We start from the raw sequence: 25421 nt of genomic DNA, 5'->3' as shown, positions 1-25421 counted from the left end.
AATTTAGTGTATTATTCAATTAACTAATAATAATATGTCTCTATTAACAATAAAATTATTAGTTTGACTTTGGTCCTCAGGTCAAATTAGCCATTGCAATATAGTCGTTGGAGTCTCTGCACGCTCTATTTAATCAAGCTAAACCAGATTAGTTCTTCATCTTGTCCTGACGATGAACCACACTGGTTGGTTCGAAACGCGTCGACTTAATATTGATTATGTGATTTTGCCGAAGATTACTAAACAATGTTATGGATCACAGAAGTCTAAATTCCTTAATAATTTCCCTGCATATATGGATTCAACACCCTCAAAAACCCGTGGGGCACTTCAATTGTGAAATGGTTACCCATCAAATTTGTTATTTCAATGACCTATCAGATTCTAAACAAATTAGACCAAAAAGTAAACCAGAAAACTTTTTTAAAAGTCACACTTAAAGACCACTGGTTTTATTTTTGGATGGTTTTCCTGCAAAGCTTAGGAATAAAAAAATCTCTACACAAATATCTAAATATCATGCATGAATATAGCAACCATATCAATAAATTATGACATAAAATATGTGAGGCAATTATCCACATAACATTATATTGTGTAAATGTTGCAATAAGAGTGCAATAAAACCTTCAAGTTATGGTCCAATCAAATGTTTGAAAAATAATTTATTTATTTATCGAAGTTAAACATTATAAGATGCATTGTTCAGTGCTTAATTAACAGTGGTCAACATGCAAATCCATTGTGAGAGTCTTCCCTTGGCTACTGATAAACAAGATTCTTAATCCGGGAGAGAGATTTACCATCATTTTACTATCAAGACTCTTAATCTATAAATAGGCTTTGTTACAATACCATGGCTTATCAATACTACATGTCCAACAAACCATAACTCACTTTATATGGCACTTGTTCATATGATATTTTTTAATTAATTAATTTAATTAAAAAGGAAATAAAGACATATTCACTTTGGAAATAATCTCAACTTTTGATATGTGTATGCAATATTTTAAAATATTTCATGGAATTTAAATCTTTATCATCCACTTAATGATTATCAGTAAATTAATTAAAATTCTAGAAATTCTATTCTAAAACCATATCTTTTTTATTTTATATTTTCATCTAAATTTGATAATATATATTTTTTTATAAAATTATAATTTTTATTATTTAAAATATATTTTTAATATATAAATAAAATTAACATCCTATATTTTTTTTAAATGCGTAAACTACACAATTTTGTAATTACGCCGTAAGGCGTTCCCTCTGAAATCAATTGCCGTCGATCAAAAATGAAGTTATAACTTAAAAAATAACAGTTGCAGCGAACCCTCGAAACTTAATATATGTCGCTGGCTATTCCAAGGGTTAGCGAAGCGGAGGGGCTGGGGGTTGAACCGTAGTTGCCCTCTGTTTCGCTCCTCCCTTCAACAGTGCGACCTAGGTTCTCTTATTTTGCTGAGCCACCGGAGTAGTTTTTGCGCGGTGTTTCAGAGCAATGAACATGAAATAAATGAGAATGAACAGGAATCCTTGTATCGGTCAAGTTCCCTCTGTTTCGCTCCTCTCTTCAACAGTGCGACCTAGGTTCTCTTATTTTGCTGAGCCACCGGAGTAGTTTTTGCGCGGTGTTTCAGAGCAATGAACATGAAATAAATGAGAATGAACAGGAATCCTTGTATTCGTCAATGGATGAGTGGGAGGAAAGTTCTGATAAGTCTAACTCATTTCTAAAACGATATACTTCCATTGGGACCTGTCTTGCTATCATCCATCCAATCTGATGTTAGACGATTAAACTATTTGAGACCGTCGATCAAAAATGAAGTTATAACTTAAAAAATAACAGTTGCAGCAAACCCTCGAAACTTAATATATGTCGCTGGCTATTCCAAGGGTTAGCGAAGCGGAGGGGCTGGGGGTTGAACCGTAGTTGCCCTCTGTTTCGCTCCTCCCTTCAACAGTGCGACCTAGGTTCTCTTATTTTGCTGAGCCACCGGAGTAGTTTTTGCGCGGTGTTTCAGAGCAATGAACATGAAATAAATGAGAATGAACAGGAATCCTTGTATCGGTCAAGTTCCCTCTGTTTCGCTCCTCTCTTCAACAGTGCGACCTAGGTTCTCTTATTTTGCTGAGCCACCGGAGTAGTTTTTGCGCGGTGTTTCAGAGCAATGAACATGAAATAAATGAGAATGAACAGGAATCCTTGTATTCGTCAATGGATGAGTAGGAGGAAAGTTCTGATAAGTCTAACTCATTTCTAAAACGATATACTTCCATTGGGAAAGAGTAAGTGATTTTTTACCCATTGGATGTGCTATATTAGAGATCTGGCGAAGTCCTTCAAGCACATCACATTCTCCCACATTTACAGAGAGCAGAATATGGTGGCTGATCTACTATCGAAACGTGGCAGATCTATCATGCTGGCGAAATAAGCTACAATTATTTTGTTAATGGATCCATTTGTAGCTCTGGATGTTTCAAATATAATGGTATACACTGCATTGTCTGTCTGCCCTTCTAAAGCAAAGACAGAGTATCATCATCGCTGAAATAAACTTGGAAAGATGTTCATCAGGTTTTTTAGAGCAGAATATGGTGGCTGATCTACTATCGAAACGTGGCAGATCTATCATGCTAGCGAAATAAGCTACAATTATTTTGTTAATGGATCCATTTGTAGCTCTGGATGTTTCAAATATAATGGTATACACTGCATTGTCTGTCTGCCCTTCTAAAGCAGAGACAGAGTATCATCATCGCTGAAATAAACAAGGAAAGATGTTCATCGGGTTTTTTATTGAGTTGAGAGGTTTTGTAATTCTGTCTTTCTTTTATCAAAATTGAGATTTTGCTAATGTAAACCCAAATTTATCATGTAAGCCCAGCCTTAAGCAGATTAGAGCTCTATCCATAGAGCAGCAGTTGTAGTACTGTGTCATTTTGGATTTCAGAAGGGTGAATATTGTAACTATTTTTTCTTATTATAATGAAAGATAGCCTGTTTTTTCTTTTGTGAAAATAGGTAATTGTTTACCCATCTGGGATTGGGTATTATAGAAATGTATGCGCGGCAGATGCAACACAAAATTCTGTTGTGTACAGTGGTGATTTAAAACGGGAAAAGCGATATTTGATGCATTGCAGTGCCTTAGCCCAAATTATAGTATAGGTATTTCGTCAAACACTTTGTGCACAACCTCAAACAAAGGCAAATTGCTGAGCCACCGGAGTAGTTTTTGCGCGGTGTTTCAGAGCAATGAACATGAAATAAACGAGAATGAACAGGAATCCTTGTATCGGTCAAGTTCCCTCTGTTTCGCTCCTCCCTTCAACAGTGCAACCTAGGTTCTCTTATTTTGCTGAGCCACCAGAGTAGTTTTTGCGCGGTGTTTCAGAGCAATGAACATGAAATAAATGAGAATGAACAGGAATCCTTGTATTCGTCAATGGATGAGTGGGAGGAAAGTTCTGATAATTTCTATGCTGATTTTGACTTTAGTTACACTGTGGGGAGCACAGTAAAAAACTGGGACCTCAAGAGACAAAAATGGTTGCAGGCCCGTCCTCATATAAAGAACTATACAGAAGGAGGGAGGCCTCGTATCTTGGTATTGACAGGCTCACAGCCTTATCCCTGCAAGAACCCAATTGGGGATCATCTGCTTCTGAGGTGATTCAAGAAAAAGCAGGATTACTGCAGAATCCATGGCTTGGACATGTTTTACAACACAATCCTCCTTAATCAGAAAATGTTCACTTTCTGGGCCAAAATTCCTTTGATTAGGGCAGCCATGGTGGCTCACCCTGAAGCTGAGTGGATATGGTGGATGGACTCAGATGCTGTGAGCACAGACATGGAATTTGTGCACCCATTGGACAAGTACAAGGACTACAATTTAATAGTCCATGGATGGGAGAAAAATGTTTATAAGAAGAGGAGCTAGTTGGGAATCAATGCAGGGGTTTTTCTTAAGCGAAACTGTGAATGGTCCATGGATTTCATGGAGAGGTGGGCTGTGATCAGAGTCCTCTGCTAAGATTTTAACTAATGTGCTGCCTGACAGAGCTCTAACTGAATCTGATGGCTAGTCTGCACTTATTTATCTTATGATCAAAGAGAAAAAGAAATGGACCAGCATGATTTATATTGAGACTGGCTATTTTTTTCAGTATTATTGGTTGGACATTGTTGGGAATTTTGAGAATGTAAGTAAGATATATGATGCCATGCATGCCAAACATCCAGAGCTGAGGCGCAGATATGCTGAGAAAAGTGCCAGACTGTAATATGTATGCAGAGAAGCGAGAGCATTATTTGAAGGAAATTTGGGCTGGGCTTTTAGAGAGGAGGCCATTTCTGACTCACTTCACTGGGTGTCAGCCCTACAGTGGGAACCATAACCCCATATGCAAGGCAGAATATTGTTGGAATGGTAAGGGTTTGCAGTTGATAAGGTGCTCAGCATTTATGGATTTCGGAGGCCTTAACATCAATCTGTAGCTGTTAGTCCGATTCAATTCGATTAATAGATTTATAGTCCAATTCATTTCGATTCATAAAATTCCTCTCTGTAGTAGTAAACTATGGCATCTATTCATTTTAGATTAGATTTTAGCTACTTTTTAGCATAAATAACTCCATAAAGATACTAGAGAGAGGCCCATTTTATTATGGATAGAATGAGTATTTAATCGCCCTGCAAAACCAAATCCTCATTAATCAGAAAATGTTCACGTTCTGGGCCAAAATTCCTTTGATTAGGGCAGCCATGGTGGCTCACCCTGAAGCTGAGTGGATATGGTGGATGGACTCCAATGTTGTGATCACAGACATGGAATTTGAGCACCCATTGGACAAGTACAAGGACTACAATTTAATAGTCCATGGATGGGAGCAAAATGTTTATAAGAAAATGAGCTGGTTGGATATCAATGCAGGGGTTTTTCTTATGCGAAACTGTGAATGGTCCATGGATTTCATGGAGAGGTGGGCTGTGATGGGGCCTCAGAGTCCTCTGTATGAGTCCTTTGCTAAGATTTTAACTGATGTGCTGCCTGACAGAGCTCTAACTAAATCTGATGACAGGTCTGCACTTATGTATCTTATGATCAAAGAGAAGAAGAAATGGACCAGCATTTATCTAATGATCAAAGAGAAGAAGAAATGGAACAGCATTTATCTTATGATCAAAGAGAAGAAGAAATGGACCAGCATGATTTATATTGAGAATGACTATTTTTTTCAGTTTTATTGGTTGGACATTGTTGGGAATTTTGAGAATGTAAGATATATGATGCCATGGATGCCAAACATCTAGAGCTGAGGCGTAGATATGCTGAGAAAAGTGCCAGACTGTATGCAGAGAAGCGAGTGCGTTATTTGAAGGAAATTTGGGCTGGGCTTTTAGAGAGGAGGCCATTTGTGACTCACTTCACTGGGTGTCGGCCCTACAGTGGGAACCATAACCCCATATACAAGGCAGAAGATTGTTGGAATGGTATGGAGAGATCTCTAGATTTTGCAGTTGATAAGGTGCTCAGGATTTATGGATTTCGGAGGCCTCAACATCAATCTGTAGCTGTTAGTCCGATTCAATTCGATTAATAGATTTATAGTCCAATTCATTTCGATTCATAAAATTCCTCTCTGTAGTAGTAAACTATGGCATCTATTCATTTTAGATTAGATTTTAGCTACTTTTTAGCATAAATAACTCCATAAAGTTACTAGAGAGAGGCCCATTTTATTATGGATAGAATGAGTATTTAATCGCCCTGCAAAACCAAATCCTCATTAATCAGAAAATGTTCATGTTCTGGGCCAAAATTCCTTTGATTAGGGCAGCCATGGTGGCTCACCCTGAAGCTGAGTGGATATGGTGGATGGACTCCGATGCTGTGATCACAGACATGGAAATTGAGCACCCATTGGACAAGTACAAGGACTACAATTTAATAGTCCATGGATGGGAACAAAATGTTTATAAGAAAAGGAGCTGGTTGGATATCAATGCAGGGGTTTTTCTTATGCGAAACTGTGAATGGTCCATGGATTTCATGGAGAGGTGGGCTGTGATGGGGCCTCAGAGTGCTCTGTATGAGTCCTTTGCTAAGATTTTAACTGATGTGTTGCCTGACAGAGCTCTAACTAAATCTGATGACAGGTCTGCACTTATTTATCTTATGATCAAAGAGAAGAAGAAATGGACCAGCATTTATCTTATGATCTAAGAGAAGAAGAAATGGACCAGCATGATTTATATTGATAATGACTATTTTTTTTAGTTTTATTGGTTGGACATTGTTGGGAATTTCGAGAATGTAAGATATATGATGCCATGGATGCCAAACATCTAGAGCTGAGGTGTAGATATGCTGAGAAAAATGCCAGACTGTATGCAGAGAAGTGAGTGCGTTATTTGAAGGAAATTTGGGCTGGGCTTTTAGAGAGGAGGCCATTTATGACTTACTTCACTGGGTGTCAGCCCTACAGTGGGAACCATAACCACATATACAAGGCAGAAGATTGTTGGAATGGTATGGAGAGGTCTCTAGATTTTGCAGTTGATAAGGCGCTCAGGATTTATGGATTTCGGAGGCCTCAACATCAATCTGTAGCTGTTAGTCTGATTCAATTCGATTAATAGATTTATAGTCCAATTCATTTCGATTCATAAAATTTCTCTCTGTAGTAGTAAAGTATGGCATCTATTCATTTTAGATTAGATTTTAGCTACTTTTTAGCATGCTGTGATCACAGACATGGAATTTGAGCACCCATTGGACAAGTACAAGGACTACAATTTAATAGTCCATGGATGGGAGCAAAATGTTTATAAGAAAAGGAGCTGGTTGGATATCAATGCAGGGGTTTTTATTATGCGAAACTGTGAATGGTCCATGGATTTCATGGAGAGGTGGGCTGTGATGGGACCTCAGAGTCCTTTGTATGAGTCCTTTGCTAAGATTTTAATTGATGTGCTGCCTGACGGAGCTCTAACTAAATCTGATGACTAGTCTGCACTTATTTATCTTATGATCAAAGAGAAGAAGAAATGACCAGCATTTATCTTATGATCAAAGAGAAGAAGAAATGGACCAGCATGATTTATATTGAGAATGACTATTTTTTTCAGTTTTATTGGTTGGACATTGTTGGGAATTTTGAGAATGTAAGATATATGATGCCATGGATGCCAAACATACAGAGCTGAGGCGCAAATATGCTGAGAAAAGTGCCAGACTGTATGCAGAGAAGCGAGAGCATTATTTGAAGGAAATTTGGGTTGGGCTTTTAGAGAGGAGGCCATTTGTGACTCACTTCACTGGGTGTCAACCCTGCAGTGGGAACCATAACCCCATATACAAGGCATAAGATTGTTGGAATGGTGTGGAGAGATCTCTGGATTTTGCAGATGATCAGGTGGTCAGGATTTATGTATTTCGGAGGCCTCAGCATCAATCTGTAGCTGTTAGTCCAATTCAATTTGATTAATAGATTTATAGTCCAATCCATTTCGATTCATAAAATTTCTCTCTGTAGTAGTAAATGATGGCATCTATTCATTTTAGATTAGATTTTAGCTACTATTTAGCATAAATAACTCCATAAAGATACTAGAGAGAGGCCCAGTTTATCATGGATAGAATGAGTATTTAATCGCCCTGTAAACCCAAATCCTCCTTAATCAGAAAGTGTTCACGTTCTGGGCCAAAATTCCTTTGATTAGGGAAGCCATGGTGGCTCACCCTGAAGCTGAGTGGATATGGCGGATGGACTCAGATGCTGTGATCATGGACATGGAATTTGAGCACCCATTGGACAAGTACAAGGATTACAATTTAATAGTCCATGGATGGGAGCAAAATGTTTATAAGAAAAGGAGTTAGTTGGGAATCAATGCAGGGGTTTTTCTTGTGCGAAACTGTGAATGGTCCATGGATTTCATGGAGAGGTGGGCTGTGATGGGGACTCAGAGTCCTCTGTATGAGTCATTTGCTAAGATTTTAACTGAGGCCCATTTTGTTATGGATAGAATGAGTATTTAATCGCCCTGTAAAACCAAATTCATTATTCAGTGCAATTTATTTTCTCATATATTTCATAATACTCAGACCGTCGTTCTGTAACCAATAGTAGTTGCAGATGCTGAGGGATAAACAAAGCGTGGATTATCGGGCATGTATTCTAGCTGAAAAAATTAATAGAAGTAGGAAGTCCAATTGGCCAATTTGGTTTGCCAACCATAAAGCTTCCAAAATCACATGTATTACTTTTTTTTTTTTTTCCCAGCTGGTTCACGGACCCTGGTCAGTTGATCCGCTACTCCAGGTTCGAGAAATCTGGGTGGACCCCACCCGAAGGGGGTCCACCCCTCGGTCACCACAGACCTAACCCCAAGAGCTTTCAGGTTTCGACCCTGTGACCTCCCATTGGCGAGGCCCCGACTTGATCGATTGAGCTAACCCTTGGGGCTTCCACATGTATTACTTTGTTTAGGTTCCAAATACCTTTCCAGGAAAATTAATAAACATTGAGCGAGTCATTAAATTTAGGTGATTTGCAGAAGCACAAATGAAGCTACTATCAAATGGCTTAAACGAAGCAATGAGAAGGCTACAAAGGCCTCTCTAAACTATTATTAATAGTTATGGAGTTTTGAAGATTTTGTTGCTGTCTACAGAAGCTCAAAGTCATATTTATGTGAGAGATCAAATCAAGAGGAAAGTGGTGGAACTCGAACCAAATGCAACCCCAGAAAGATCAAGTCTTTAAAGAAGCAACAACCCAAAAATAATTCCATGAAACCTCCATCCAAAGGGTTAAAAGAGACCAGCAAACTCAGAAGGTTATACAATGGCATCTCTACTAGCAGAGAAACATCAGATCATGGCATTAGTTCCAGTAAAGGCTCAAGCACACTTTCTGGCAGAGGATCTCACAGATCAGACTCATTCAGAGAAGACCTGAAGATCATCAAGGGAGATGAAAGATACCAATATAGCTTTCTCGTAAACTTTTACACTGCCTTCTCTTTACATGGTCCCTAAAAGGACCTTCCGTTTGAGAATAACGGTCTTGAAACTGAGATTTGTGGGCATTTGGTTGAATTGCAAAAACTTGCCCTGTTTTTCATTGATGGTAGATATTTTGTGGTCCTTCAATGATTACGGAAGGGCCTTTTTGTTTCCTAAAATTTTCTTCTCATATGGATGACTTTGATAATCGTTTTACCTTTGGTTAATCAGGTAGCCTTCACTAGACACTGCGACAGTTGAATCACAAGTAACTCTCCAGGGTGCATTTTAGATTAGATTTTAGCTACTTTTTAGCATAAAGAACTCCATAAAGATACTAGAGAGAGGCCCATTTTATTATGGATAGAATGAGTATTTAATCGCCCTGTAAAACCAAATCCTCGTTAAACAGAAAATGTTCACGTTCTGGGGCAAAATTCCTTTGATTAGGGCAGCCATGGTGGCTCACCTTGAAGATGAGTGGATATGGTGGATGGACTCCGATGCTGTGATCACAGACATGGAATTTGAGCACCCATTGGACAAGTACAAGGACTACAATTTAATAGTCCATGGATGGGAGCAAAATGTTTATAAGAAAAGGAGCTGGTTGGATATCAATGCAGGGGTTTTTCTTATGTGAAACTGTGAATGGTCCATGGATTTCATGGAGAGGTGGGCTGTGATGGGGCCTCAGAGTCCTCTGTATGAGTCCTTTGCTAAGATTTTAACTGATGTGCTGCCTGACAGAGCTCTAACTAAATCTGATGACAGGTCTGCACTTATTTATCTTATGATCAAAGAGAAGAAAAATGGACCAGCATTTATCTTATGATCAAAGAGAAGAAGAAATGGACCAGCATGATTTATATTGAGAATGACTATTTTTTTCAGTTTTATTGGTTGGACATTGTTGGGAATTTCGAGAATGTAAGATATATGATGCCATGGATGCCAAACATCTAGAGCTGAGGCATAGATATGCTGAGAAAAGTGCCAGACTGTATGCAGAGAAGCGAGTGCGTTATTTGAAGGAAATTTGGGCTGGGCTTTTAGAGAGGAGGCCATTTGTGACTCACTTCACTAGGTGTCAGCCCTATAGTGGGAACCATAACCCCATATACAAGGCAGAAGATTGTTGGAATGGTATGGAGAGGTCTCTAGATTTTGCAGTTGATAAGGTGCTCAGGATTTATGGATTTCGGAGGCCTCAACATCAATTTGTAGCTGTTAGTCCGATTCAATTCGATTAATAGATTTATAGTCCAATTCATTTCGATTCATAAAATTCCTCTCTGTAGTAGTAAACTATGGCATCTATTCATTTTAGATTAGATTTTAGCTACTTTTTAGCATGCTGTGATCACAGACATGGAATTTGAGCACCCATTGGACAAGTACAAGGACTACAATTTAATAGTCCATGGATGGGAGCAAAATGTTTATAAGAAAAGGAGTTGGTTGGATATCAATGCAGGGGTTTTTATTATGCGAAACTGTGAATGGTCCATGGATTTCATGGAGAGGTGGGCTGTGATGGGACCTCAGAGTCCTCTGTATGAGTCCTTTGCTAAGATTTTAACTAATGTGCTACCTGAAAGAGCTCTAAATAAATCTGATAACTAGTTTGCACGTATTTATCTTATGATCAAAGAGAAGAAGAGATGACCAGCATTTATCTTATGATCAAAGAGAAGAAGAAATAGACTAGCATGATTTATATTGAGAATGACTATTTTTTTCAGTTTTATTGGTTGGACATTGTTGGGAATTTTGAGAATGTAAGATATATGATGCCATGGATGCCAAACATACAGAGCTGAGGCGCAGATATGCTGAGAAAAGTGCCAGACTGTATGCAAAGAAGCAAGAGAATTATTTGAAGGAAATTTGGGCTGGGCTTTTAGAGAGGAGGCCATTTGTGACTCACTTCACTGGGTGTCAACCCTGCAGTGGGAACCATAACCCCATATACAAGGCATAAGATTGTTGGAATGGTATGGAGAGATCTCTGGATTTTGCTGATGATCAGGTGGTCAGGATTTACGGATTTCGGAGGCCTCAGCATCAATCTGTAGCTGTTAGTCCAATTCAATTCGATTAATAGATTTATAGTCCAATTCATTTTGATTCATAAAATTTCTCTTTGTAGTAGTAAACGATGGCATCTATTCATTTTAGATTAGATTTTAGCTACTATTTAGCATAAATAACTCCATAAAGATACTAGAGAGAGGCCCAGTTTATCATGGATAGAATGAGTATTTAATCGCCCTGTAAAACCAAATCCTCCTTAATCAGAAAATGTTCACGTTCTGGGCCAAAATTCCTTTGATTAGGGCAGCCATGGTGGCTCACCCTGAAGCTGAGTGGATATGGTGGATGGACTCAAATGCTGTGATCACGGACATGGAATTTGAGCTCCCATTGGACAAGTACAAGGACTACAATTTAATAGTCCATGGATGGGAGCAAAATGTTTATAAGAAAAGGAGTTAGTTGGGAATCAATGCAGGGGTTTTTCTTATGCGAAACTGTGAATAGTCCATGGATTTCATGGAGAGGTGGGCTGTGATGAGGACTCAGAGTCCTCTGTATGAGTCATTTGCTAAGATTTTAACTGAGGCCCATTTTATTATGGATAGAATGAGTATTTAATTGCCCTGTAAAACCAAATTCATTATTCAGTGCAATTTATTTTCTCATATATTTCATAATACTCAGACCATCGTTCTATAACCAACAGTAGTTGCAGATGCTGAGGGATAAACAAAGCGTGGATTATCGGGCATGTATTCTAGCTGAAAAAATTAGTAGAAGTAGGAAGTCCAATTGGCCAATTTGGTTTGCCAACCATAAAGCTTCCAAAATCACATATATTACTTTGTTTAGGTTCCAAATGCCTTTCCAGGAAAATTAATAAACATTGAGCGACTCATTAAATTTAGGTGATTTGCAGAATCACAAATGAAGCTACTATCAAATGGCTTAAACGAAGCAATGAGAAGGCTACAAAGGCCTCTCTAAACTATTATTAATAGTTATGGAGTTTTGAAGATTTTGTTGCTGTCTACAGAAGCTCAAAGTCATATTTATGTGAGAGATCAAATCAAGAGGAAAGTGGTGGAACTCGAACCAAATGCAACCCCAGAAAGATCAAGTCTTTAAAGAATCAGCAACCCAAAAGTAATTCCATGAAACCTCCATCCAAAGGGTTAAAAGAGACCAACAAACTCAGAAGGTTATACAATGGCATCTCTACTAGCAGAGAAACATCAGATCATGGCATTAGTTCCAGTAAAGGCTCAAGCACACTTTCTGGCAGAGGATCTCACAGATCAGACTCATTCATAGAAGACCCGAAGATCATCAAGGGAGATGAAAGATACCAATATAGCTTTCTCGTAAACTTTTAAACTGCCTTCTCTTTACATGGTCCCTAAACGGACCTTCCGTTTGAGAATAACGGTCCTGAAACTGAGATTTGTGGGCATTTGGTTGAATTGCAAAAACTTGCCCTGTCTTTCATTGATGGTAGATATTTTGTAGTCCTTCAATGATTACGGAAGGGCCTTTTTGTTTCCTAAAATTTGCTTCTCATATGGATGACTTTGATATTCGTCTTACCTTTGGTTAATCAGGTAGCCTTCACTGGACACTGCGATAGTTGAATCACAAGTAACTCGCCAGGATGCAGAGGAGGGCACCCAGCGAAAAATTGGTCTAAGGCAACATCTGAAAGAATACAGGTACTAGTTATCCATAAATTCAGATGAAGAGCATGCTCTGGTCCTCAATGCTTGTTATCAACTTTTGTCTAATTTCTATTTGTCGATATGTGGGAAACATGACTTCTGAGATAACAACCAAAACAGAGCAAGGGCCCAAGTGTTCTAGAGTCTCACAAAGCTCCAAACACCACGGTATATCTTGATCGACACCTTTATCTGGATTCTGCAGTATAGAGATACATATCATGGGTATATATTATTGTAATCCAGACAAAGAAGTAATGTTTGAATGTGATACAATAAGATGTCCCATAGTCAGAAGTTGGACGTTGGCGCAGTGTGCCCACTATAGATATGATATATGTTTAGTAAGGTGCCTCAGGCAGGGTTTAATTATCTGGATTAATGATCCACTTCCTGTACACGAAAAATAGGTCTTGAAGAATATGATGTGGCATCAAGTTGTAATTATCTTGCTTCCAGAGGTGATTTTGTTATGTACTACATATGAATGGGATGAATTTTACAGCTTGCATTGTTCAGCATGATTTTCAATTTGATAAATCATGATGTGTAATTTAAATATTGAGATAAATGAATGGCAAAGGGGAACACATTCTATAACGTATTTCAGACTACAAGATAGGATTAAAGATGCTTCTGGCTTGCAATCTATTTTGCTTGGTTTCAATTGATTGAAAAAGTTGTCACAGAGGAGAACATGTAGAGAGGGCCTAATGATGACCATATCGAGTTCAAAACTCCCCATCATCTCCCAGGTCTTGAAATAAGTGCACCTTAAAATGTTTACTCAATACAATTCAAAATGCTCATGCTCCATGAGAGTGTCGATTATATACACAGAAGAAAACAAAAGAAAGATCCATAAGGGTCACAATGGACATCGCTGAATATTTGAGTATCCTCCCATTAACAAGGATAGGTCATATGCCCTCTTATCTACCAATATCTGTGTTTTCTGAAGACTATATACACAGAATAAAACAAAAGAAAGATTCATAAGGGTCACAACGGACATGGTTGTATATTTGAGTATCCTACCATTAACAAGGATAGGTCATATGCCCTCTTATCTACCAATATCTGTATTTGCTGAAGACAATATACACAGAGGAAAACAAAAGAAAGATCCATAAGGGTCACAACGGACATGGCTGTATATTTGAGTATCCTCCCATTAACAAGGATAGGTCATATGCCCTCTTATCTACCAATATCTGTATTTGGTAGAAGACTAGATTTCATGCAAACCAACTAAGTTCTGATGATTATCTCAAATCAAGAAGTTAGATTTTTATGAATTGAAATCCAAGTGTATTAGTAAGATACAAAACGGTTGTCATAAGCCTTGGAAACTGCTTTGGCACAAACTTGTGTAAAATCCTAACAAATATGCAAATGTCATTGGAAATACTTACGGCGTTTCCTTTGCAGCATCTGGTGCAAATGCTAGTTTTAACCCATTTAAAAAAAATTGATAAAAAATAAAATAAAAATCTAAAATAATTAAATTACACCGCTGCAACGTGCATGATGCTGCTGTTGATACTGCCAAAACGTGGAGGGACTCTAATGTGATTGAGAGGAGACGTGCATTTCAGACCAACTCTAACGTGGAATTAAATGTATTTAATGTTTCAGAATTAAATATTCCATAGGGGCATATTATTTATATAAATAATAACAATGCCAAAAAGAGACACTACAACCTGCATGACAATACTTATAAACTAAGACACTGACAACCTTGTATGACAATACTTATAAACTAAGACACTGACAACCTTGCACGACAATGCAATTATAGTGTGATAGGAAAAAAGTGCAAGAGAACTAAAACTAAAACCTCTTTGATTGAGAAGGGTTGTAGAATATAATAAATAATAAAGAATTAAAACCTATAGGTGATGATGGTGTGGGCACTTACCTATGGTATGATGCCCTTTACTCTTGCAAGTTTACCATCCTAGGTAGCAACTATATTTGAAGAGGAAAGGGGGGTCAATAATAACGATCATGTTACCATTGGAAAATGATGACATGGTATTAGAAATTATTAAATAATGAGTACAAAGATATGCTAAGCACATAGATCATGATGGTATAGGCACTAACCTATGGTGATATGGAAATTTACCATGCTAGGCATTTGAAGGAAAGAAGTGTTAATAACAATGATGATGCTTTCATTTGAAGGATGATAAATGATTTAATGTGGGAAGGACCCATGTATAAATTATTATAATAATAATAAATGGTTGTTAAGATGTGATTGAAAATCATGAGTCTTGAGATGAAGCCAACCTTGATTCATGGCTAACAACATTACATTTTATAAAACCATGAATAGATGCAAGGTATCCACCATACAAACATAAAAAGTTACTTGGGAAAAGAAACGTTGATGTGCCTCTATGTGTTCATGTGGGGTGCAAGATGAAAATAAGTTTCACGTTGTTTTTAGATGAATAAGTGGTTGTTGTGGCTCCCTCAGTAATATATGAGATGGATGCCATATATTCCGAAAAGGATTTAGTAAGAGTTTTGATATGCCAATAATAAATTATTAGTAAGGTGTATGTAATTCCAATACATCATCCAAAGGAAATGATTGTATGTATGTGGAAAGATTAAATGTATATAATTGCTATATAATTATTATTTTGAATTTAGAAAAATATATTTATAAAATTAATTAATTAAATGTTATATTATATTAAATGATTATTTATTTCTTTTATCTAGATTTTCATTTCTTTATGAGAGTTGATATCATATTTATATTTTGTGTGAAAAGCAGTTGTATTTTGTTTAGAGATTTATAACAAACAAATCAAGATTTATAGAGTGTAATATTAAATTTTAAAGGCATTTTTTTAATAATATTAATTGGTTTATTTTTTCATAAGGTATTATTTGAACCCATAAATTAGATGCTTACATTATCATTTAAATATGTAATAATTTTTTGTTGATTTTCCATGTAAATGAAAATAAGACCAAGGTTATGCATAGGACATGTATTCTAAGTTGAATGGTGGACAAATATTATAGTGGGCATCACTTGTGGTTTAATAATGGCTATGGAAATTGACAAAGGCAAAGAGGCAATAAATAAAATTTAATTAAGGAATTAAAGGAATATAGGAGAAAAGAAAAATATAGAGACACAAATATGCATGCAACGAAAATTAGAGAGAAATTAGACGAAAATGAAGAAAAAAGAAAAAGGAAAGGAAAAGACTAGACATAAATGACAAAAAGGCATCATAGAAATAGTTCACAACTTTTGGTCATTTGTCATTTTAGCTTTTGGCTCTCTTCTTCCATACTCTCACACTCTTGCACACTTAGAGCATTCTTGGAACATCCTAGCATTACTTGGACTTGGAGAGAAGTAAGTAAAGAATAAGCAAGGAATTGGAGGACAACAGAAAATAAGGTTGGATCAAACACTACAGTTGGAGTTCATTGCAGGTAACAGGTTGCATGTGTAATATCATTGCTAAGATTTGGATGTGTGGTACATGCATGTGGTTCCTTAATTATTTTGTTGTCATTGGCGTGGGATTTGCCTGGATTGACAGTGGTTTCGACCTTTCCTTGCCATTTCCTGGATATCCAAGATGTAGTGGGTTATTTATTTGATTTAGCTTTGGATGACCGACAGATTTGGATCTTGGTTGAAGTGGTCTCAGAAAAATTCCCAAGGGTTAAGGGTGGAGATGGGCTTTCTCCTAGAACTCTTGATGAATGGGTGGAGACAGGAAAAAATCATCTAGAGTTGGGAAGGAAGTCGGAGGCATCCATTCTTGCTTTGGTGTTAGTGGTTTCTAGATTGGTTAGGTGAAATAACTGTGGTTGAGGGTTGAGGTGGTTTTGCCTTTGGAAGCCCTAGTTGGTTCAATTTGGTTTAACTCGTATGATCCCACAGTCATGCTTGGAATATGGCATGGGGGTGATTGGTTGAAAGAGATATTTGGTTCAGCCCAATCTATGGTTGGGTGGTACATGGAAGTCCTTGACTTGGTTGGCTTTTGCATATGTTAATATAAGTTATTTTCTTATTATGATTGATGAGAACTTGTACTAGTTATTATGTTGATCTTGTGGCTGATTTGTTATGGATTATATGATGGTTATATGCATGATTATATGATGTGCTCTTTCTATGGATCTTGTTCATGATTTTACAAGTGATTGAATGATTGATGAATTCATGGGCTAACAAGTGTTGTTGCAACTACCTTAAGAGGGCATTGGACCCTCTTGATCATTCTTTGATGTAGTTCAGAATTTTATGATCAAATATGCATTCATGACTAGTAGCTTCTATGTTTAATATCTATTTGATGAAATGTGAATCATGTATTAGGCATGTCTTGGTCAAGATCTTGCTTGAGTATTGATGGTTTAGACTTGTTATCATCATTAATTTCATTCTCGAAATTTCTTATCACTTCTGGGCAGTAGTATGAAGGCTAGCCCTGAAAAAGTGGTATAGATCTCGCCACTACATGCACAAAACTGAAAGATTTGGGTCATAACCACATGCAGGCAAGCTTATGGGTGCGGTTGGAGCCTCATAACCACATGCACGGTGTGTTATGTGCGTGGTTGGGGTGTCAAGATTGTAAAAATGAGTTCCATCTCAAGGATTGATCACCAGGGGTGTTTCTCGGGTTGTTGAGTGATCTAGTGTCCCTGAGGGTTGGTAGTATGTGTTCCAGTTTGTAGGTCCCACTTCCATAACTGGAATTTGGAGGTCGGGTCACGTCATAGTAGCACTCAACTCATGTTTACCCTATATATCTTTTAAAAGTGGGTAAATGTGGGATGGAGTGGTTACAGATTCGTATTAAAGCAGTTTGGTTCTTTGCAACCTTTCCTTTGATACCAATGTTATAGGTTAGTATCAAAGCGAGGTTTTCGCACCGAACATCGGGGTAAATGTGATTGTTATGCATGCATGTCAGTTGTATATGTGTTTTTTATTCATGCATTGTTATGGTTATGGTTATGATATTTATGTAAGAATTAATATGATTGTGATATTGTATCGTGCTAATATGTATTGGCTTTTGCAGATGCAATAGCCTCCCCTAAGATACACTGAGGTATGATTTTGATTATGTCTTCTATTTGGTTTATCCAACATGGTATGTTTGCAGGAAATAGAAGATCAGAGATGAAGAGCAAAGTGGTGGACTACAATTCACATGACTCCCCTTACAGGCCTGATGTGAAATTAGTGGAATGGGAAAGGGTGGTTTAGCAACAAGGAGAAGAGTATTATCCTGATCTGGTAGATACACCGAGGAGTCTAAGGGTATAGATTCAAAGTTGCAAGGTAGATAATAACAAGTTGATTGATGCATAAGGAATACTTGCTAGAGCTTAAGAAAAGCAAGTTGAAGTCAATGCAGTAATTCTTCACAGCCTTACAGGTTTGCATAAGCAGGGATAACTAGGGAACAATCATGGAGATAGGCAGGGGGAGAAGACCAGTGGGGCATATGGTAGCATGTCTCAAAGGAGATACATGATGGACATATATGATATAGTCTAGGGTGGAAGATCTTTGCAGACACCTAACAAGCGATCTAACACTCATGGATTTAGTTCCAACTCCGATTCTGAGAGACATCGTCGTCATTACTGCCATCATCCTTACAGGAGGAGTGGGAGGGGGTACTTTCCAGATGGGTTTAGGAAATCCAAGCCTCCTAATTTTTATGGGGAAGTGACAAAGTCAGAAGATGCAAAAGCATGGCTTCTTGGGATGAGGAAGTTCTTCAAATCGTGTGATTATTCAGAAAACATGAAAACCAATATCGTTATATTCAGTCTCAAAGGAAAAGAAAATATTTGGTGGGAAGATGTTAGGCATGTTAGAGGCATCAAGGAAGAGGAGTTGAGTTGGCATGAGTTTAACAGATATTCAGGAATAAATACTTGTTTGAGAGGTATTATGATGGGAAGGCCAAGAATTTTATGAGCTTAAGATAGGTTCCATGACAGATGAAGAGTACACGACCACGTTTCTAGAGTTGTTGAGGTATGTGCCCTACCTCAAGGATGAGAAAAAAAGGATCCAAAGGTTCATATATGGATTGCCTTTAGCATTTAAAGATTAGATCAAGTATGATGAGCCTCAGTATATAACAACCTCGGATTAAAAGTTCATGTAATAAAGTTAATGAAGGAAAAATAAGACCAAGGTCATGGGACATGTATTCCAAGCTGAATGTTGGGAAAAACATCTTAGTAGGTGTTCATTTTGGTTTATTATGGTTAAATAAATTGGCAAAGGCATTGGCAAAGACTTTGGAGAGGTAAAGAGACATTAATTGGTATTTTACTTAAGAAAATAAAGGAAAATAGGAGAAAAGGGAGATGAAAGGTCATAGGTTTGCATGAGAGAGAAATTAAAGGAAAATTAGACGAAATTGAAGAAAATAGAGGCCTCAATAATAGAAAAGTATTTTGACGATCAGTTCACATCTTTTGTCAGTTGAGCTTTTTCTGGTTTAGATTTTTGTTAATTTGGCTTTGGAATTGGTTTCAGAGAGACAAGAGCACCAAGAGGAGGAAACAAGCAAGCAAAGGAAGGGCAATAAACCAAAGGAAAGCAAGGGACAAGCAAGGAAAAGTTAGATTAAGCAACTTTAGCAGGAATACTTGCAGGTAACAGGTTGCATGTGTGATTTCCTAGGTGGTTTGTGAATGCATGGTACATGCATGTGTGTATTTGGTTCTCTTGTTGTCATTAGCATGGGTTTTTCCAGGTGTGACAGTGGATTCAACCTTGCCTTGCCATTTCTAGATAGCCATGGTGTGATGGAATTTTTTATCTGGCTAAGATTTGAATTATCAGATGGTTTTGGAACCATGTGAGGTGGTCTCAGGAAAATTCCCATAGCGCCTAAAAATCCCTTTACCGATTTTTGCAGGATTGCGGTAAACCCTAAGGGTGGAGACAGGAAAATTCCTCAAGGTATTGGTGAAGAATTTTTTAGGCATCCAAGCTTGTTTTGAGCCTAATAATCCCTTGACTAGTTTTGGCAAGGTTGCGGTAAATCCTGAGGGTGGAGATGGTTTACTCTCCAAGAAGCCCTAGTCGTTTATGTATTGGTTTGCTTATGTGATCCCTTGACTAGTTTTGTAGAGATCGCGAGAGCATGAGGGTGGAGGTGGTTTAATCTCTGGGAAGCCCTAGTTGTTTTTGTCTTGAGTCCCACATTCATGCTTGGAATATGGCACAGGGGTGATTGGTTGAAAGAAAGATTTGGTTCAACCCAATCTATGGTCGGGTGGTACATGAAAGTCCCTGACTTGGTTGGCTTTTGCATATGTTAATAAGAGCTCTTTTACTCTTGAATTTCATGAGTACTTGTACTTGTTATTATGTGGCTTTGATGGTTGTTCTATCATGGTTATTATTCTAGTTATATGTTGGTTATAATCATGGTTTCGTAATAGGTTCTAGCTATGGATCTTGATATGTTTTCATTAGTTGATGAATGATTAATGAATGCATGAGCTAACATATGTTATTGTAGTTATTATAAGATGACATTAGATCTTCTTGATGATTCTCAGATAAGTATCAGACCCGTATGTCCATATATGCATTCATGACCTATAGATTAGATGTTCTCAATATGTTTGGTGAAATTCATGTTATGTTCTAAGCAGTCTAGGTCAAGTTCTGCATTCAAATTTGTATGTCTAGCATAATTGTCATGTCATTATTGATCCTGAGAAGTTACAGGAAGTTTTGGGCAATGGTCAGGAGGCTGACCTGGAATTGAGGCTCAAATCTCGAGACTGCATGCTCCTAACTGGAAAAATTGGGTTGCAACTACATGGATGTAAGCTTGTGCATGTGGTTGGAGGCTCCCAACCACATGGAGGGATTGTTGTGGGTGCGATTGAGAGCCTTGGGAAGAGAAGGATGGGTCTAGTTTGGGGTTTGGCCACTTGGGATGGTTTCTCATCCTCAGAGTGTCTTGTAGCCCCTATAGGATGTTGTGAGATGTCAGTTTCTCGCTAGTAGTTGGCCCCACTTCCTTAATGGAACCTAGGAGGTCGGGTCATGTCATAGTTGCTCTTCCTCTCATGTTCACCCTGGTAGACTGTTGAAATTGGGAAAATGTGGGAGGGGTGGTTATAGGTTTGTATTAGAGTGGGTTTCTGTTCTCTTTGGTTGTTATCTGATACCAAGTTGGTATCATAGCATGTTTCAATACTTGGAATGGATGGGCAGAATGTGCTTGTCATACATGCTTTTCAGTGTCTATATGGTTGTTATGCATGCATTGTCATGGTGATGGTTTTCATGCATGAGGTCATGGTACGCAATTGGTATTACCATGCAGGATGTTGGTATATTGATATCATTATGTATATACAGGTATCGTGCTAATCTGGACTGATTTTGCAGATGAGATAACCTCCCCTAAACTTCACTGAGGTATGTTGGTTATGTTTATATTTGGTTATCTAACATGGTATGTTTGTAGGAAGAAGAAGATCAACTATGCTTAGAAAAATGAGACGGAGGGGTACTCTCCTGACATAGAAGACACTTTGAGAAACTTAAAGGCATAGATCAAAAGTTGCAAAGTAGATAATGACGTGATCATTTAGTCACAATAAATACTCTCCAAGGCATAGGAGAAATAAGTAGAGGTCAATGCAATTATCCTTCATAGTTTTTCAGACTTGCAGAGACAGGGACAAGCACGAGTTAGTTATGGATAGGAGGACATGCTTAATGGGGCATATGGTAGCAGGTATCATGGTGGGCATAGGTTAGACAGAGATGGCAAGTTCTTGGATACACCTAATAGGATAGGCAATGAATATGGGTTCTACTCTAGTTCTGCTTTAGACATGTATCATGGTCATCATCGCTATCATCCTTATAGGAGGAGCGATGGGGGATATTTTTCGAATCAGTTCAATAAAGCCAATCCACCTACATTCGATGGAGAGTTGAAGAAGTTGAAATATGCAAAGGCATGGTTACTTGGAATGGACAAGTTATTTGAGCTGCATGACTATACAGAGAACATGAAGGCCAAGATAGCAATTTTCAACCTCAAAGGGAAGTAGACATCTGGTTGGAAGATGTGAAGCGTGTCAGATAAATCAAGATAAAGGAGTTGAGTTGCCATGAATTCAAGAGACTCTTTCAGAAGAAGTACTTGTCAGAGAGGCACTATAACAAAAAGGCCAAGGAGTTCTAAGAGCTGAAGATGGGATCTATGATATATGAGGTGTACACGACTAAGTTCTTGAAGTTGTTGAGGTATGTGTTGTATCTTAAGGATGAGAAGACAAAAGTTTAGATATTCATTAGTGGACTGGTATTAGGATTTAAGGATCAGATTGAGTATGATGAGCCTAGATCGATGGAAGAAGTCATTGGGAAGTTGAAACACTATTATGAGCAATCGAATCATAAGATTGAATCTAAGCAGGGTTTGAAAGGGAATAGACTAAAGGTAAATGTCCACCGAAGTAGGAAATACCTCAAGATACAGGCAAGAAATAAAAAATTTCTCCTTACAAGAAGTTTAATGCAGTAGAGAAGGGGCATGGACCTCAGCCTGGACAATAGCAGAATAGAGGGGATGGTAGGAGATAGTTGCAGTGTTGGACATGTTGCAAGGATCATATCAAGAAGTATTGTTCGTTGTAGCAGGGTGGCATGCCTTAGATCTACAGTGCTCAGGAGGTGTAGACAACTAGGGATGCTAGACAAAGCATTCCTCATATCTATGCAACATTTGATAACAAGAAGGTGGATCACCAAGTATCTATTATTGGTATGGAAGGTAAGCTCTGTGATCGAGTTGTTTCCATTTTGATTGACCCTGGAACTAATTATATTTTTGTTAATCCTGGCCTAGTGGATAAGTCTGGTTTGAGAAAAGAAGTGCTTGTAAAGTATTGGTTGGTGCAGTTGCCTACAAGTACTAAGAAAAGAGTTCATCATTGGGTAAGAGATTGTGCATTTGAGTCGAATAGTATGCCTACATCAATGCATCTGAATGTGCTTCCATTGGGATCATACAGTATGCTTCTGGATATGGATTTTTTGTACCTTCACAGGATAAGGTGGATTGCTATGAGAAGGCTATTGAGTGTTTGGATGATGATGGAGAGAAGAGAATCTTGTCGAGTAAGAAGAATCCTACATCAGTGAGAATGGTTACAGCTATGCGGGTTAAGCGTAGTTGCAAGAAAGGGTGTGTATTGTTCATAGTGCATGTTTCCAGTGATAAAGATAAGGATGTTAAGGATGTGGAAGTCTTGAAGAGGTATTCAGTTTTACAGTAGTTTTAGGATGTATTTCCAGCAGAGATTTCAGATTTTTTTGCCTCACAGGGAAGTGGAATTTTCTAGTGAGTTTGTACCAAGAGCAGCATCAGCATCAAAGGAACCTTACAAGATGAGCACTCCAGAGCTAGTGGAATCGAAGTTGCAGTTGAAGGAAATGCTTGACAATGGATACATTAGGCCAAGTATGTCACTTTGGGATGCACTGGTGTTCTTTCTAAAGAAGAAGGATGGTACTCTCAGGTTGTGTATTAACTACAAACAGTTGATCAAGGTGATGATCAAGAATAGGTACCCATTATCAAGGATCGATGGCTTGTTTAATTAGTTGAAGGGAGAAACAATGTTCTCGAATATTTATTTGAGATCAAGATATCATCGGGTACACATCAAAGAAGAGGACATCTACAAGATTTCTTTTTGGACCAGGTATGGGCATTATGAGTTTGTTGTGGTTCCTTTGGTTTGACGAATGCTCCAACTACTTTCATGTGTTTGGTGTGTAGAAATTCTTCTCTCTACACATCTTGTAGAGAAACTGTAGATTAAATTGATTATGCAACGTACTAAAGAAAAATACTTAATCTACTTCTACAATCAAACTTGCAGAAGCTTAATCAATTTTGAGCAAGATCAACCAGAACACATATAAAAGAGAAGAAGATTCAATCACACATGAAACACAGAAGAATACTCTGGGGAAAGCCTCAGCTAAAAATCCTGATATCTGTATTATCATACAAGTGGAAATATCTCAGGATTACACAAAGCTTTAGCTCACAAGCTATCCAACTCTTAGTACAATCCCTCACTGCTGCTCATAGACAGAATAGACAACACCTGTGCATTCCTTCAGTCCTCCAAGCCTCCTATTTCCTTGCGCAGTTTCTCCTGGGTTCTCCAGCTGCAACCTGTGTGCTTCTCACCTCACACACAACACTAACCTATGAATTAACTGCAGAATCCTGAAGGAGTTAATTCGATCTGCATGGATGAGTTTCCTTTATAAGAAAATTCCTCCAACTGATAGTACACTGTCCCTTCCTTTAATCTCAACTGGGTCTCTATCTGAACTGACATGCATGAGTTATTTATGAGAGAATATTCAGTTATTTGGAGAACACTAGTTGCATGCATGCATGCATTAACTGACTGATGCCTTGTTGTGGGTGCGGTTGAGGACCTAGGGTAGAGAAGGAGGAGTCCAGCTTAGAGTTTGGCCATCTGGTATGGTTTCTCAACCTCAGAGTGTCTTGTATTCCCTGTAGGATGTTTTGAGATGTCAGTTTGTCACCAGTAGTTGGCCCCACTTCCTTAATGGGACATAGGAAGTCAATTCATGTAATAGTAGCTCTTCCTCTCATGTTTACCCTTGAAGACAGGTAAAATTGGGTAAATGTGTGAGGGGTGGTTACACGATCATTGGAGGAATTCATTAGGAAGTTGAACAATTGTTATGAGAAACCTAATTTTAAGCATGACTAGAAAGGTAATGAAAATACGAAAGGAAAATGGCCTAAGAAGCGAGGAATATATCAAGATGCATGTGACAAGGAGAATGTGGGACCTCATAAGAAGTTCAATTCAATTGAGAGAGGACATGCGTCTCAACCTGAGGAGCAACAAAATAAAGGCAATGGCAAAAAAACTTTGAGGTGTTGGACTTTTGGTGGAGAGTATCACAGGAGAGATTGTCTAAACATCAGGGCGATATGCCTTAGATTGATAATGCTTAAGAGGCACAAACTGTTGAAGATGTTGGTCAAAGTATTCCTTGGATTTACGTAGCATTAGATAATAGATAGACATATCTTCACGCATCCATTATTGAGATGGAAGGTAAGATTTGTGATCAAGTTGTTTCTATATTGATTGATCTCGTATAAAATTATAGTTATATTAGTGTCGAGCTGGTGGATAAGTGTTCCTTGAATAAAGAAGTGAATGCATAATCTTGGTTGGTACGGTTGGCTATAGGGTCCAAGATAAGAGTTCATCATTGGGTAAGATCTTGTGCTTTTGAGCTTAATGGTATGCCTACATTAGCACATCTAAATGTGCTTTGGGATCATATAACATGCTTTTGAGCATGGATTGGATGTTCATTCATAGGAACAAGGTATATTATTATGACAAGGCTATTGAGTGCCTAGATGCTGATAAGGAAAGGAGAATCTTGCAAGGAAATAAGAAGCCTATATTAGTGAGAATGGTTACAACTATGCAGGCAAAGCGTAGTCGCAGGAAGGGATGTGTATTGTTTGTAATTCATATTTCTAGTGAGAA

General features: G+C 38.0%; 1 pseudogene; it reads left to right on the top strand.

Moving 5' to 3' along the window:
• The first annotated feature begins 2818 nt into the window (after positions 1–2818).
• On the top strand, positions 2819–12371 carry LOC149224578 (galactomannan galactosyltransferase 1 pseudogene; annotated as a pseudogene).
• The last annotated feature ends 13050 nt before the right edge of the window (positions 12372–25421 follow it).

Source organism: Pinus tabuliformis, chromosome Q (genome assembly GCF_031772625.1).
Source record: "Pinus tabuliformis cultivar Carrire ecotype Pingquan chromosome Q, CPIR1, whole genome shotgun sequence".
Lineage (NCBI taxonomy): Eukaryota > Viridiplantae > Streptophyta > Pinopsida > Pinales > Pinaceae > Pinus > Pinus tabuliformis.
This window is presented reverse-complemented; position numbering and strand designations above follow the sequence as displayed.